The sequence below is a fragment of the Pseudophryne corroboree genome, chromosome 7 (genome assembly GCF_028390025.1).
Source record: "Pseudophryne corroboree isolate aPseCor3 chromosome 7, aPseCor3.hap2, whole genome shotgun sequence".
NCBI classification, from domain to species: domain Eukaryota; kingdom Metazoa; phylum Chordata; class Amphibia; order Anura; family Myobatrachidae; genus Pseudophryne; species Pseudophryne corroboree.
This window is the reverse complement of record NC_086450.1, coordinates 39,994,161-40,006,299: the sequence shown is the minus strand read 5'-3', so window position 1 is coordinate 40,006,299 and position 12,139 is coordinate 39,994,161. Positions and strand designations below refer to the sequence as shown.

The 12,139-nt window shown below is 47.0% G+C and overlaps 1 protein-coding gene across 3 annotated transcripts in view; it reads left to right on the top strand.

The window, feature by feature from the left end:
- The window catches only part of LOC134944473 (potassium voltage-gated channel subfamily H member 8-like), an 834,050-nt gene that overhangs the window by 473,876 nt on the left and 348,035 nt on the right, over positions 1–12,139 (top strand). The gene's annotated exons all lie outside the window — the stretch shown is intronic.

Genomic DNA, 12,139 nt, shown 5'->3' with positions numbered 1-12,139 from the left:
CTGTATACAGTGAATCCGGAAAGTATACAGTGTAGAATTTTGAGGGAAAAAATGAATTTATTCCAGTTTGGAATAAGGCTGTAACATTATTAAATGTGGAAAAAGTGAAGCGCTGTGAATACTTTCCGGATGCACTGTATGATGATATGTGATTATGGGGGAGATGTGTCAAGCCTTATAGAGAGATAAAGTACCAACCCAACCAATCAGCTTCTGTAATTTTGCTTGTACAATACAGGAGCTGATTGGTTGGTACTTTCTCTCCACTTTCTCTCTCTCTCTCTAAGGCTTGATACTTCTCTGTATGTGTTAATTATATTGAGTAAAATCTATCTTCAAGAATTCAGCGTTTTCTTTTGGGTTTTTCAATTTTAGGCCCAGATTTATCAAGCCTTGGAGAGTGATAAATTGCACTGTGATAAAGTACCAGCCAATCAGCTCCTAACTGTCATTTTTAAAACACAGCCTGTGACATGGAAGTTAGGAGCTGATTGGTTGGTACTTTATCACCGTGCAATGTATTACTCTCCGAAGCTTGATGAATCTGGGCATTAGTATTTTTATGAGGCCCTGCCATAGGCATGCATGCAGGGCGTGCGCTCGCACATACTTTTCACTGCGCCAGCCCGAAAAATAAATGACAAGTCCCAGGATTGGCATACACCGGCCATGTACCAGGGCATAGCAGTTGGCAGGCGCTCCAATCTATCTGGGGGTGTGGCTAAATCAGGCACACCCCTAATCAGAATACTCGGCGCACTCCTATTGGTCTGCTACTTATTTCTGGTTGTTGGATTCCATTGTTATAGCCACCTACATCGGATTTCATTAGCGCCTTTACACTTATTTGTAATATAAAGGGAGTCTTTGCCCAGGAGCCGACACTCTACTTATATAGCAAGCAGGACCCTGCACCATGTAATACCTCTGTTATCTATGCAAGTCACCACCCACCTGGGTTATTACGTAACATCTAGAGGTTACTTTTGAATTAGAGAAGACCAGAAACAGATGTTAGACAGAGGGTAGAGAGAAGACTTTGCCTTTGCAAGCTTACAATTTGGGGAAGGGGGGAGGTATCCGGGCTTTAGGTCGACAGTCATTAGGTCGACCACTATTGGTCGATGTGCTTTAGGTCGACATGGTCACTAGGTCGACATGGCAAAGCTCAACACATGAAAAGGTCAAAACGAGTTTTTTGTAAAAAAATTCCATTTCCATACTTCATGATCCACGTTGGCTACGATTGGGAATAGTAGCCTGTGCCAAGCGCAGTGAGTGAAGCGAGACATGCGAGGGGACGCAGTGCATTGTTGTTGGGGTTACCGGTCACTAAACTACACAACCCCCCCTTAAAAAAAAAATAATGTTGACCTTTTTCATGACGACCTGATGACCGCGTCAACCTATTTCAGGTGTCAACCTAGTCACTGTTGACCAATAGTGGTTGACCTAAGGACTGTCAACCTAGTTAGGGTCAACCCAATGAACCACACCCAAGAGGGGGGGGGAGTATAGACATGTGAGGAGCTTGTAGGACCATGAGCGATAACCATGGATGAGATCAGATAAAGGCACTTCCAGTAATGTAAGGAGGAAGAGGAATAGATCATGGACTATGGAGGTGATAGCAAACCTGGCAAGGAGGATCTTAACATAATGGCGCATAGTCAAGGTATTAGAGGCAGGGAAAGGCCAAAGACATTGAGGGGTAACAGGACAGTCAAGAGGCACAGTATTAGAAGGGTTGCACATCAAAATCCAGGTCTTAAGAAGCAGAATCTTGATGGTGTGGGTTCCATAATGCACTGTTATGGTCCATAACAGTGCAGGGACCTTGGTGGAGCTGAATTTTAATGTAGAAATTGCGGAGGCCTAGATGGAACAGAAACGTAGGTGAAACAAGGTATTGTATGAGGCATAGACCTAGCTGATGTTGAGGCTTTGCGACCCATGGACTTATATGAGTGAAAATATGGGTTCGCGCAATGCCTGTTGCACTAGAGAATGTCTCAATCATTGTTCACAGAAATGGACATTTTTATGGAATTACCGTCATAGGGCCTGATTCGTATTTGTAAGCAAACATATCCGATGGTGGTGGTAGAACATGTTCTGCACGTGTCTAGATTGCGTAATATACATGCTGTGGTGTTTGGGAAATGGCGACCGAGACCATTCTACAAAATGAGGGGGGTTGTTGTTGGACGTAGACTTCCGGAACCCAGCAGAGAAGTTCCTATGGCCAACCTGTTTAGCTTACGCAGACGGGCCGAGGACAACAACCATCAGAACTGAGGGTCGCAATGGTGATCCAAAGCGATGTGTTTGGATGAAACACTTGGATCACAGATGCTGGCGGGAGGCATCTATTTGCTACAGACACCTCCTGATGTATTTGCATTTCAGTTGTATGACATTGCACAGCCGCTTCCCTGTATCTGTGCAGTGCCGAACATCTCTGAAGCAGGCCCATAATGCAGTCACAGTGGGGGATTCAGACCCGATCGCTGGGCTGCTAACTTTGCTGTCCTGCGTTCAGATAGTCGCCGCCTCCAGGGGGAGTCTGTATTCGCCGTGCAAGTGTGCGATCCTATGTGTACTCCGAGCTGCAAAAATCCACTGTGTGCAGTCTCTGCGCAGCCCAGGACTTACTCCTACAGTGCGGTCACATCAGGCTGATCGGGGCCAGAGCTGACGTGAGACACCCTCCCTGTAAACGCTTGGACACGCCTGCGTTTTTCCGGGAACTCCCAGTAAACGCTCAGTTGCCACCCACAAACGGCCTCTTCCTGTCAATCACCTTGCAAACGCCCGTGCGCCTGGATTTTTTTGAACCATCTCGTCGCTGAACGGCGATGCCCTTTGTTGCTGTCTGACGCGCGTGCGCATTGCAGTGCATAGGCATGCGCCGTTACTACCTGATCACTCGCTGTGTGAAAACACACAGTAGCGATCAGGCTGAATCACCCCCAGCACTGCTTCAGTAGGGTTCTTGTTCATAGTCTTGCAAGGGGATGAGCAATGAGGTCAACTTCATGAGATGCTTACGACTCATTGTCACTTTGGTTGTATCCCTAAATGAGACACAGCCAGAATGACATCACCTTCCCTTACTGGCCCCATAACGTGCCATGATTTACCAAACAGATGAAACATCTGTAATGTACCAATTTGTGTGATGTGAAGAATCTCATTATTACTTAGCAGAGGTTCCATCTCTAGGTGGATTTTTATCGTTAAAGCCTACGGGGGGCGCTGCAATTGCTGCTGGGTAGCCCAGACTTATCCCGTCTTTTTGTGCCAGGCCTTTATAATTATAGCTTTAAGATTCCTGTTGAGTCCCAGTTATGTTCTAGAACGCACCACGCTGTACTGGCAGATCAGGGTCGATTGACCTGTTGTCAAGATCAGTACAGCAGAGATATCAAAGATAAATCCATGTATCTCACATGGTTGTTTTGTTGTCTTTCCACTTGCTAATGTACAATGCGAAACAGGCAATTGCTGAGCGGTAATCCGGCCATCATACAGCCCTCTCACATGCTAAGCTTACAGTGCTAAGCCTGGAGAGAGAGAAAGTGGAGAGAGATAAAGTACCAGCCAATCAACTCCCAGCTGCCATGTTACAGGCTGTGTTTGAAAAATGACAGTTAGGAGCTGGTTGGTTGGTTGGTCGTTTTATCTTTCCTCGCTCATCTAGGCTTATCTGCTGCACCAAGGTGCACCAAGGCTTATTAGCATAAGCCTTTCATCTATTGTTCTCAGCTGCAATACAATACAGAGAGAACAATACAGCAGGGGATTAAGGCCCTCATTCCGATTTGATCGCTAGCTGCCGTTGTTCGCTGCGCAGCGATCAGTTAAAAAAACGGCAAAACTGCGCATGCGTATGCACCGCAATGTGCACGCACGGCGTACGGGTACAAAGAGCATCGTGGTTTTGCACAGGTTCTAGCGACGCTTTCAGTCGCACTGGCGAACGCAAGGAGATTGACAGGAAGTGGGAGTTTCTGGGTGGCGACTGACAGTTTTCTGGGAGTGGTTGGAAAAATGCAGGCGTGGCCGGGCGGTATCTGACGTCATTACCGTGTCACTCGTCGCAGCAATCATCGCACAGGATAAGTAACTACAGGGCTGGTCTTGTTTTGCACAAAATATGTTTGCAGCCGCTCTGCTGCACAAGCGTTCGCACTCCTGCAAAGCGAAAATACACTCCCCAGTGGGCCTTGGCTCAATTAATCCTATTAAAGGGGTAGATGAGAAGGGCTCCATCTGTACACTTTATCTCTCTCCAAGCTTAGTAAAATAGACCCCTAAGTACAGTATGCAGAGCCGGCCATAGGCATAGGCAAACTAGGCAATTGCCTAGGGCATTTGCTATGCCTAGGGGCATCAGCAGCTTCTGCTGATTAAAATGATATGCGGCATGCCTATATTCTGTGTGTAGCATTTCATATGCAGATACAGCCACAGTCCCACATATAGGCATGCTGCATATCATTTTAATCAGCAGAAGCTGCTTGTGCATCCTAGCCACATAGCAATGCAAATAAGATGCATTTTCATTAAAAAAAAAAGGTGCCCAACGTTAGCATTGAGGCAAGATTTGTGAGGACACATCTGTATCCTAGCAGAGGCAGAGGTCACAGTGTTAGTGGCAGTGTGAGTGCTGTGTGCATGTGAGTGGGTTGGTTGTGCAGTAGTGTTCAGAATATGTGTAAGGAGCATTATGTGTGTCATGTAAAAATGCATTAATAATGTGCAACATATGTGTAAAGGGGCACTATGTGTGTCATTATGGCCCTCATTCCGAGTTGTTCGCTCGCTAGCAGATTTTAGCAGCATTGCGCACACTAGGCCGCCGCCCTCTGGGAGTGTATTTTAGCTTAGCAGAATTGCGAACGAAAGATTAGCAGAATTGCGAATAGAACATTGTTAGCAGTTTCTGAGTAGCTCAAGACTTACTCCTACACTGCGATCAGCTCAGCCCGTTTCGTTCCTGGTTTGACGTCACAAACATACCCTGCGTTCGGCCAGCCACTCCTCCGTTTCTCCAGACACTCCAGCGTTTTATTCTGGCACGCCTGCGTTTTTCCGCACACTCCCAGAAAACGGTCAGTTTCCGCCCAGAAACACCCACTTCCTGTCAATCACACTCCGATCACTTCAACGATGGAAATTCTTTGTTCGGACGTGAGTAAATCTACTAAGTTTTGTGCTAAAATACTTAGCGCATGCGCATTTTTGCCTTAATTGCTCCGTTGCGAAAATCGGCAACGAGCGAACAACTCGGAATGACCCCCTATGTGTACAAGGGCATTAATAATGTGTGGCATATGTGTAACAGGGTACTACTATATGTGTGTCATTATGTATATAGGGGCACTAATAATGTGCAGCAAATGTATAGGGGGCACTATGTGTGTCATTATGTGTATAAGGGCATTAATAATGTGCGGCATATGTGTAAGGGACATTATGTGTAAAAATAAGAATTTACTTACCGATAATTCTATTTCTCGGAGTCCGTAGTGGATGCTGGGGTTCCTGAAAGGACCATGGGGGGAATAGCGGCTCCGCAGGAGACAGGGCACAAAAAGTAAAGCTTTAGGATCAGGTGGTGTGCACTGGCTCCTCCCCCTATGACCCTCCTCCAAGCCTCAGTTAGGATACTGTGCCCGGACGAGCGTACACAATAAGGAAGGATTTATGAATCCCGGGTAAGACTCATACCAGCCACACCAATCACACTGTAAAACCTGTGATCTGAACCCAGTTAACAGTATGATAACAGCGGAGCCTCTGAAAGATGGCTCACAACAATAATAACCCGATTTTTGTAACTATGTACAAGTATTGCAGATAATCCGCACTTGGGATGGGCGCCCAGCATCCACTACGGACTCCGAGAAATAGAATTATCGGTAAGTAAATTCTTATTTTTTCTATCGTCCTAGTGGATGCTGGGGTTCCTGAAAGGACCATGGGGATTATACCAAAGCTCCCAAACGGGCGGGAGAGTGCGGATGACTCTGCAGCACCGAATGAGAGAACTCCAGGTCCTCCTTAGCCAGGTTATCAAATTTGTAGGATTTTACAAACGTGTTTGCCCCTGACTAAATAGCCGCTCGGCAAAGTTGTAAAGCCGAGACCCCTCGGGCAGCCGCCCAAGATGAGCCCACCTTCCTTGTGGAATGGGCATTTACATATTTTGGCTGTGGCAGGCCTGCCACAGAATGTGCAAGCTGAATTGTATTACACATCCAACTAGCAAAAGTCTGCTTAGAAGCAAGAGCACCCAGTTTGTTGGGTGCATACAGGATAACAGCAAGTCAGTTTTCCTGACTCCAGCCGTCCTGGAACCTATATTTTCAGGGCCCTGACCACATCTAGCAACTTGGAGTCCTCCAAGTCCCTAGTAGGCGCCAGACACCACAATAAGCTGGTTCAGGTGAAACACTGACACCACCTTAGGGAGAGAACTGGGGACGAGTCCGCAGCTCTGCCCTGTCCGAATGGACAAACAGATATGGGCTTTTTTGAGAAAAAAACCACCAATTTGACACTCGCCTGGTCCAGGCCAGGTCCAAGAGCATGTTCACTTTTCATGTGAGATGCTTCAAATCCACAGATTTGACTGGTTTTAAACCAATGTGTTTTGAGGAATCCCAGAACTACGTTGAGATCCCACAGTGCCACTGGAGGCACAAAAGGGGGTTGTATATGCAATACTCCCTTGACAAACTTCTGGACTTCAGGAACTGAAGCCAATTCTTTCTGGAAGAAAAATCGACAGGGCCGAAATTTGAACCTTAATGGACCCCAATTTGAGGCCCATAGACACTCCTGTTTGCAGGAAATGCAGGAATCGACCGAGTTGAAATTTCTTCGTGGGGCCTTCCTGGCCTCACACCACGCAACATATTTTCGCCACATGTGGTGATAATGTTGTGCGGTCACCTCCTTTCTGGCTTTGACCAGGGTAGGAATGACCTCTTCCTGAATGCCTTTTCCCTTAGGATCCGGCGTTCCACCGCCATGCCGTCAAACGCAGCTGCGGTAAGTCTTGGAACAGACATGGTACTTGCTGAAACAAGTCCCTTCTTAGCGGCAGAGGCCATAAGTCCTCTGTGAGCATCTCTTGAAGTTCCGGGTACCAAGTCCTTCTTGGCCAATCCGGAGCCATGAGTATAGTTCTTACTCCTCTACGTCTTATAATTCTCAGTACCTTAGGTATGAAAAGCAGAGGATGGAACACATACACCGACTGGTACACCCACGGTGTTACCAGAACGTCCACAGCTATTGCCTGAGGGTCTCTTAACCTGGCGCAATACCTGTCCCGTTTTTTGTTCAGACGGGACGCCATCATGTCCACCTTTGGTAATTCCCAACGGTTTACAATCATGTGGAAAACTTCCCCATGAAGTTCCCACTCTGCCGGGTGGAGGTCGTGCCTACTGAGGAAGTCTGCTTCCCAGTTTCCATTCCCGGAATGAAACACTGCTGACAGTGCTATCACATGATTTTCCGCCCAGCGAAAAGTCCTTGCAGTTTTTGCCACTGCCCTCCTGCTTCTTGTGCCGCCCTGTCTATTTACGTGGGCGACTGCCGTGATGTTTTATCCCACTGGATCAATACCGGCTGACCTTGAAGCAGAGGTCTTGCTAAGCTTAGAGCATTATAAATTTACCCTTAGCTATATTTATGTGGAGAAAAGTCTCCAGACTTGATCACACTCCCTGGAAATTTTTTCCTTGTGTGACTGCTCCCCAGCCTCTCGGGCTGGCCTCCGTGGTCACCAACATCCAAAACTGAATGCCGAATCTGCGGCCCTCTAGAAGATGAGCACTCTGTAACCACCACAGGAGAGACACCCTTGTCCTTGGATATAGGGTTATCCGCTGATGCATCTGAAGATGCGATCCGGACCATTTGTCCAGCAGATCCCACTGAAAAGTTCTTGCATGAAATCTGCCGACTGGAATTGCTTCGAAGGAAGTCACCATTTTTTTACCATGGCCCTTGTGCAATGATGCACTGATTTTAGGAGGTTCCTGACTAGCTCGGATAACTCCCTGGCTTTCTCTTCCGGGAGAAACACCTTTTTCTGGACTGTGTCCAGAATCATCCCTAAGCACAGGAGACTTGTTGTCGGGATCAGCTGCGATTTTGGAATATTTAGAATCCACCCCTGCTGTTGTAACAGTATCCGAGATAGTGCTACTCCGACCTCCAACTGTTCCCTGGACTTTGCCCTTATCAGGAGATCGTCCAAGTAAGGGATAATTAAGACGCCTTTTCTTCGAAGAAGAACCATCATTTCGGCCATTACCTTGGTAAAGACCCGGGGTGCCGTGGACAATCCAAACGGCAGCGTCTGAAACTGATAGTGACAGTTCTGTACCACGAACCTGAGGTACCCTTAGTGATAAGGGCAAATTTGGGACATGGAGGTAAGCATCCCTGATGTCCCGGGACACTATATAGTCCCCTTCTTCCTGTTCGTTATCACTGCTCTGAGTGACTCCATCTTGATTTGAACCTTTGTAAGTGTTCAAAAAATTTTTTAGATTTAGAATAGGTCTCACCTAGCCTTCTGGCTTCAGTACCACAATATAGTGTGGAATAATACCCCTTTTCTTGTTGTAGGAGGGGTAATTTAATTATCACCTGCTGGGAATACAGCTCGTGAATTGTTTCCCATACTGCCTCCTTGTCGGAGGGAGACCTTGGTAAAGCAGACTTCAGGAGCCTGCGCAGGGGAAACGTCTCGACATTCCAATCTGTACCCCTGGGATACTACTTGTAGGATCCAGGGGTCCTGTACGGTCTCAGCGTCATGCTGAGAGCTTGTCAGAAGCGGTGGAACGCTTCTGTTCCTGGGAATGGGCTGCCTGCTGCAGTCTTCTTCCCTTTCCTCTATCCCTGGGCAGATATGACTCTTATAGGGACGAAAGGACTGAAGCTGAAAAGACGGTGTCTTTTTCTGCAGAGATGTGACTTAGGGTAAAAAACGGTGGATTTTCCAGCAGTTGCCGTGGCCACCAGGTCCGATGGACCGACCCCAAATAACTCCTCTTCCTTTATACGGCAATACACCTTTGTGCCGTTTGGAATCTGCATCACCTGACCACTGTCGTGTCCATAAACATCTTCTGGCAGATATGGACATCGCACTTACTCTTGATGCCAGAGTGCAAATATCCCTCTGTGCATCTCGCATATATAGAAATGCATCCTTTAAATGCTCTATAGTCAATAAAATACTGTCCCTGTCAAGGGTATCAATATTTTTAGTCAGGGAATCCGACCAAGCCACCCCAGCTCTGCACATCCAGGCTGAGGCGATCGCTGGTCGCAGTATAACACCAGTATGTGTGTATATACTTTTTATGATATTTTCCAGCCTCCTGTCAGCTGGCTCCTTGAGGACGGCCCTATCTATAGACGGTACCGCCACTTGTTCTGATAAGCGTGTGAGCGCCTTATCCACCCTAAGGGGTGTTTCCCAACGCGCCCTAACTTCTGGCGGGAAAGGGTATACCGCCCATATTTTCTATCGGGGGGAACCCACGCATCATCACACACTTCATTTAATTTATCTGATTTAGGAAAAACTACGGTAGTTTTTTCACATCCCACATAATACCCTCTTTTGTGGTACTTGTAGTATCAGAAATATGTAACACCTCCTTCATTGCCCTTAACGTGTGGCCCTAATAAGGAATACGTTTGTTTATTCACCGTCGACACTGGATTCAGTGTCCCTGTCTGTGTCTGTGTCGACCGACTAAAGTAAACGGGCGTTTTAAAACCCCTGACGGTGTTTTTGAGACGTCTGGACCGGTACTAATTGTTTGTCGGCCGTCTCATGTCGTCAACCGACCTTGCTGCGTGTTGACATTATCACGTAATTCCCTAAATAAGCCATCCATTCCGGTGTCGACTCCCTAGAGAGTGACATCACCATTACAGGCAATTGCTCCGCCTCCTCACCAACATCGTCCTCATACATGTCGACACACACGTACCGACACACAGCACACACACAGGGAATGCTCTGATAGAGGACAGGACCTACTAGCCCTTTGGAGAGACAGAGGGAGAGTTTGCCAGCACACACCAAAAACGCTATAATTATATAGGGACAACCTTATATAAGTGTTTTCCCTTATAGCATCTTTTTTATATATTTCTAACGCCAAATTAGTGCCCCCCCCTCTCTGTTTTAACCCTGTTTCTGTAGTGCAGTGCAGGGGAGAGCCTGGGAGCCTTCCCTCCAGCCTTTCTGTGAGGGAAAATGGCGCTGTGTGCTGAGGAGATAGGCCCCGCCCCTTTTTCGGCGGCCTCGTCTCCCGCTCATAACGGATTCTGGCAGGGGTTAAATATCTCCATATAGCCCCCGGAGGCTATATGTGAGGTATTTTTAGCCAAAAATAGGTTTTCATTGCCTCCCAGGGCGCCCCCCTTCCAGCGCCCTGCACCCTCAGTGACTGCCGTGTGAAGTGTGCTGAGAGGAAATGGCACACAGCTGCAGTGCTGTGCGCTACCTTAAGAAGACTGAGGAGTCTTCATGCCGCCGATTCTGGACCTTCTTCTTGTTTCAGCATCTGCAAGGGGGCCGGCGGCGAGGCTCCGGTGACCATCCAGGCTGTACCTGTGATCGTCCCTCTGGAGCTAATGTCCAGTAGCCAAAGAAGCCAATCCATCCTGCACGCAGGTGAGTTCACTTCTTCTCCCCTAAGTCCCTCGTTGCAGTGATCCTGTTGCCAGCAGGACTCACTGTAAAATAAAAAACCTAAGCTAAACTTTTCTAAGCAGCTCTTTAGGAGAGCCACCTAGATTGCACCCTTCTCGGCCGGGCACAAAAATCTAACTGAGGCTTGGAGGAGGGTCATAGGGGGAGGAGCCAGTGCACACCACCTGATCCTAAAGCTTTACTTTTTGTGCCCTGTCTCCTGCGGAGCCGCTATTCCCCCCATGGTCCTTTCAGGAACCCCAGCATCCACTAGGACGATAGAGAAAGGGCATTAATAAAGGTTGTCATAATGTGTAACGCGCATTATGTTTATAAGGACATTAATGTGTCTAATATGTGTAAGGGGCATTACTGTGTGGAATTGTGTATAAATGCATTACTAATGTGTGGCATAATGTGTATAAGGTGCTCTACTATGTGGCATTGCGTATAGAAAGCGCACTACTGTGTCGTCTAATGTGAATAAAGAGCAATAGGGTGTGGTGTAATGTGAATAAGGAGCAATATAGTGTGGTGTAATGTGAATAAGGAGCAATTCAGTGTGATGTAATGTGAATAAGGGGCTCTACTGTGAGGAGTAACGTTTATAAGGTAAAGTGATACTACTGTGGGATGTAATATGAATTATTGACACTATCGCATGATAAAATGTGAATAAAGTTGCAGTACTGTGTGGCGTAATTGGAATTAGGGTTACTATTGTGTGGCCATGCCCCTTGCCAGCAAAAACACACCCCTTTTTGGGCTATGCTCCAAATGTGCAAACTGTTCCTATTTAAAATATAGGGTACAAACACCAAAATAGGGACTGCTATGGGTGAGGGGTGATGGTGCTGGAAAAGAGGTGCAAGGTCAGAGGCGGAACCAGCGGTGGTGCTAGGGGGCACCAGCCAAAATCTTGCCTAGGGCATCATATTGGTTAGGGCCGGCTCTGACGGTATGTGTTCTGTGATTATAGCTCAGTTGTATCACCAAAGCTGTAGTATGGTCTGTAATGTGTACTGCTATGTTATTAGTGCAATTCTATATGAGACCAGATTTATAGGAGTCCATTATCCTTGTCTATAAATGGCAGCAGACCCTTGCATCATTTTAAACAAGTAACAAGTGAGAATGTAACCTGACTACATGCACATCCATCACCCGGAATCTTCTCTGTGGGCCGTATGGCCAAACCGCCCCATATCACCTGTACACGGACAGATGACTACGGGGTCTATTCATAAATCAGTGAAAAGAATGGAGAAACTAATCAGTAGATAAGTTGCCCATAGCAACCAATCAGCTTTGAAGTAGCCTTTATCAAATACATTCTATAAAACGTACTTGCTTGATGAATAGACCCCTAAAAGCGCAAAAAAAACAAGAATCCTT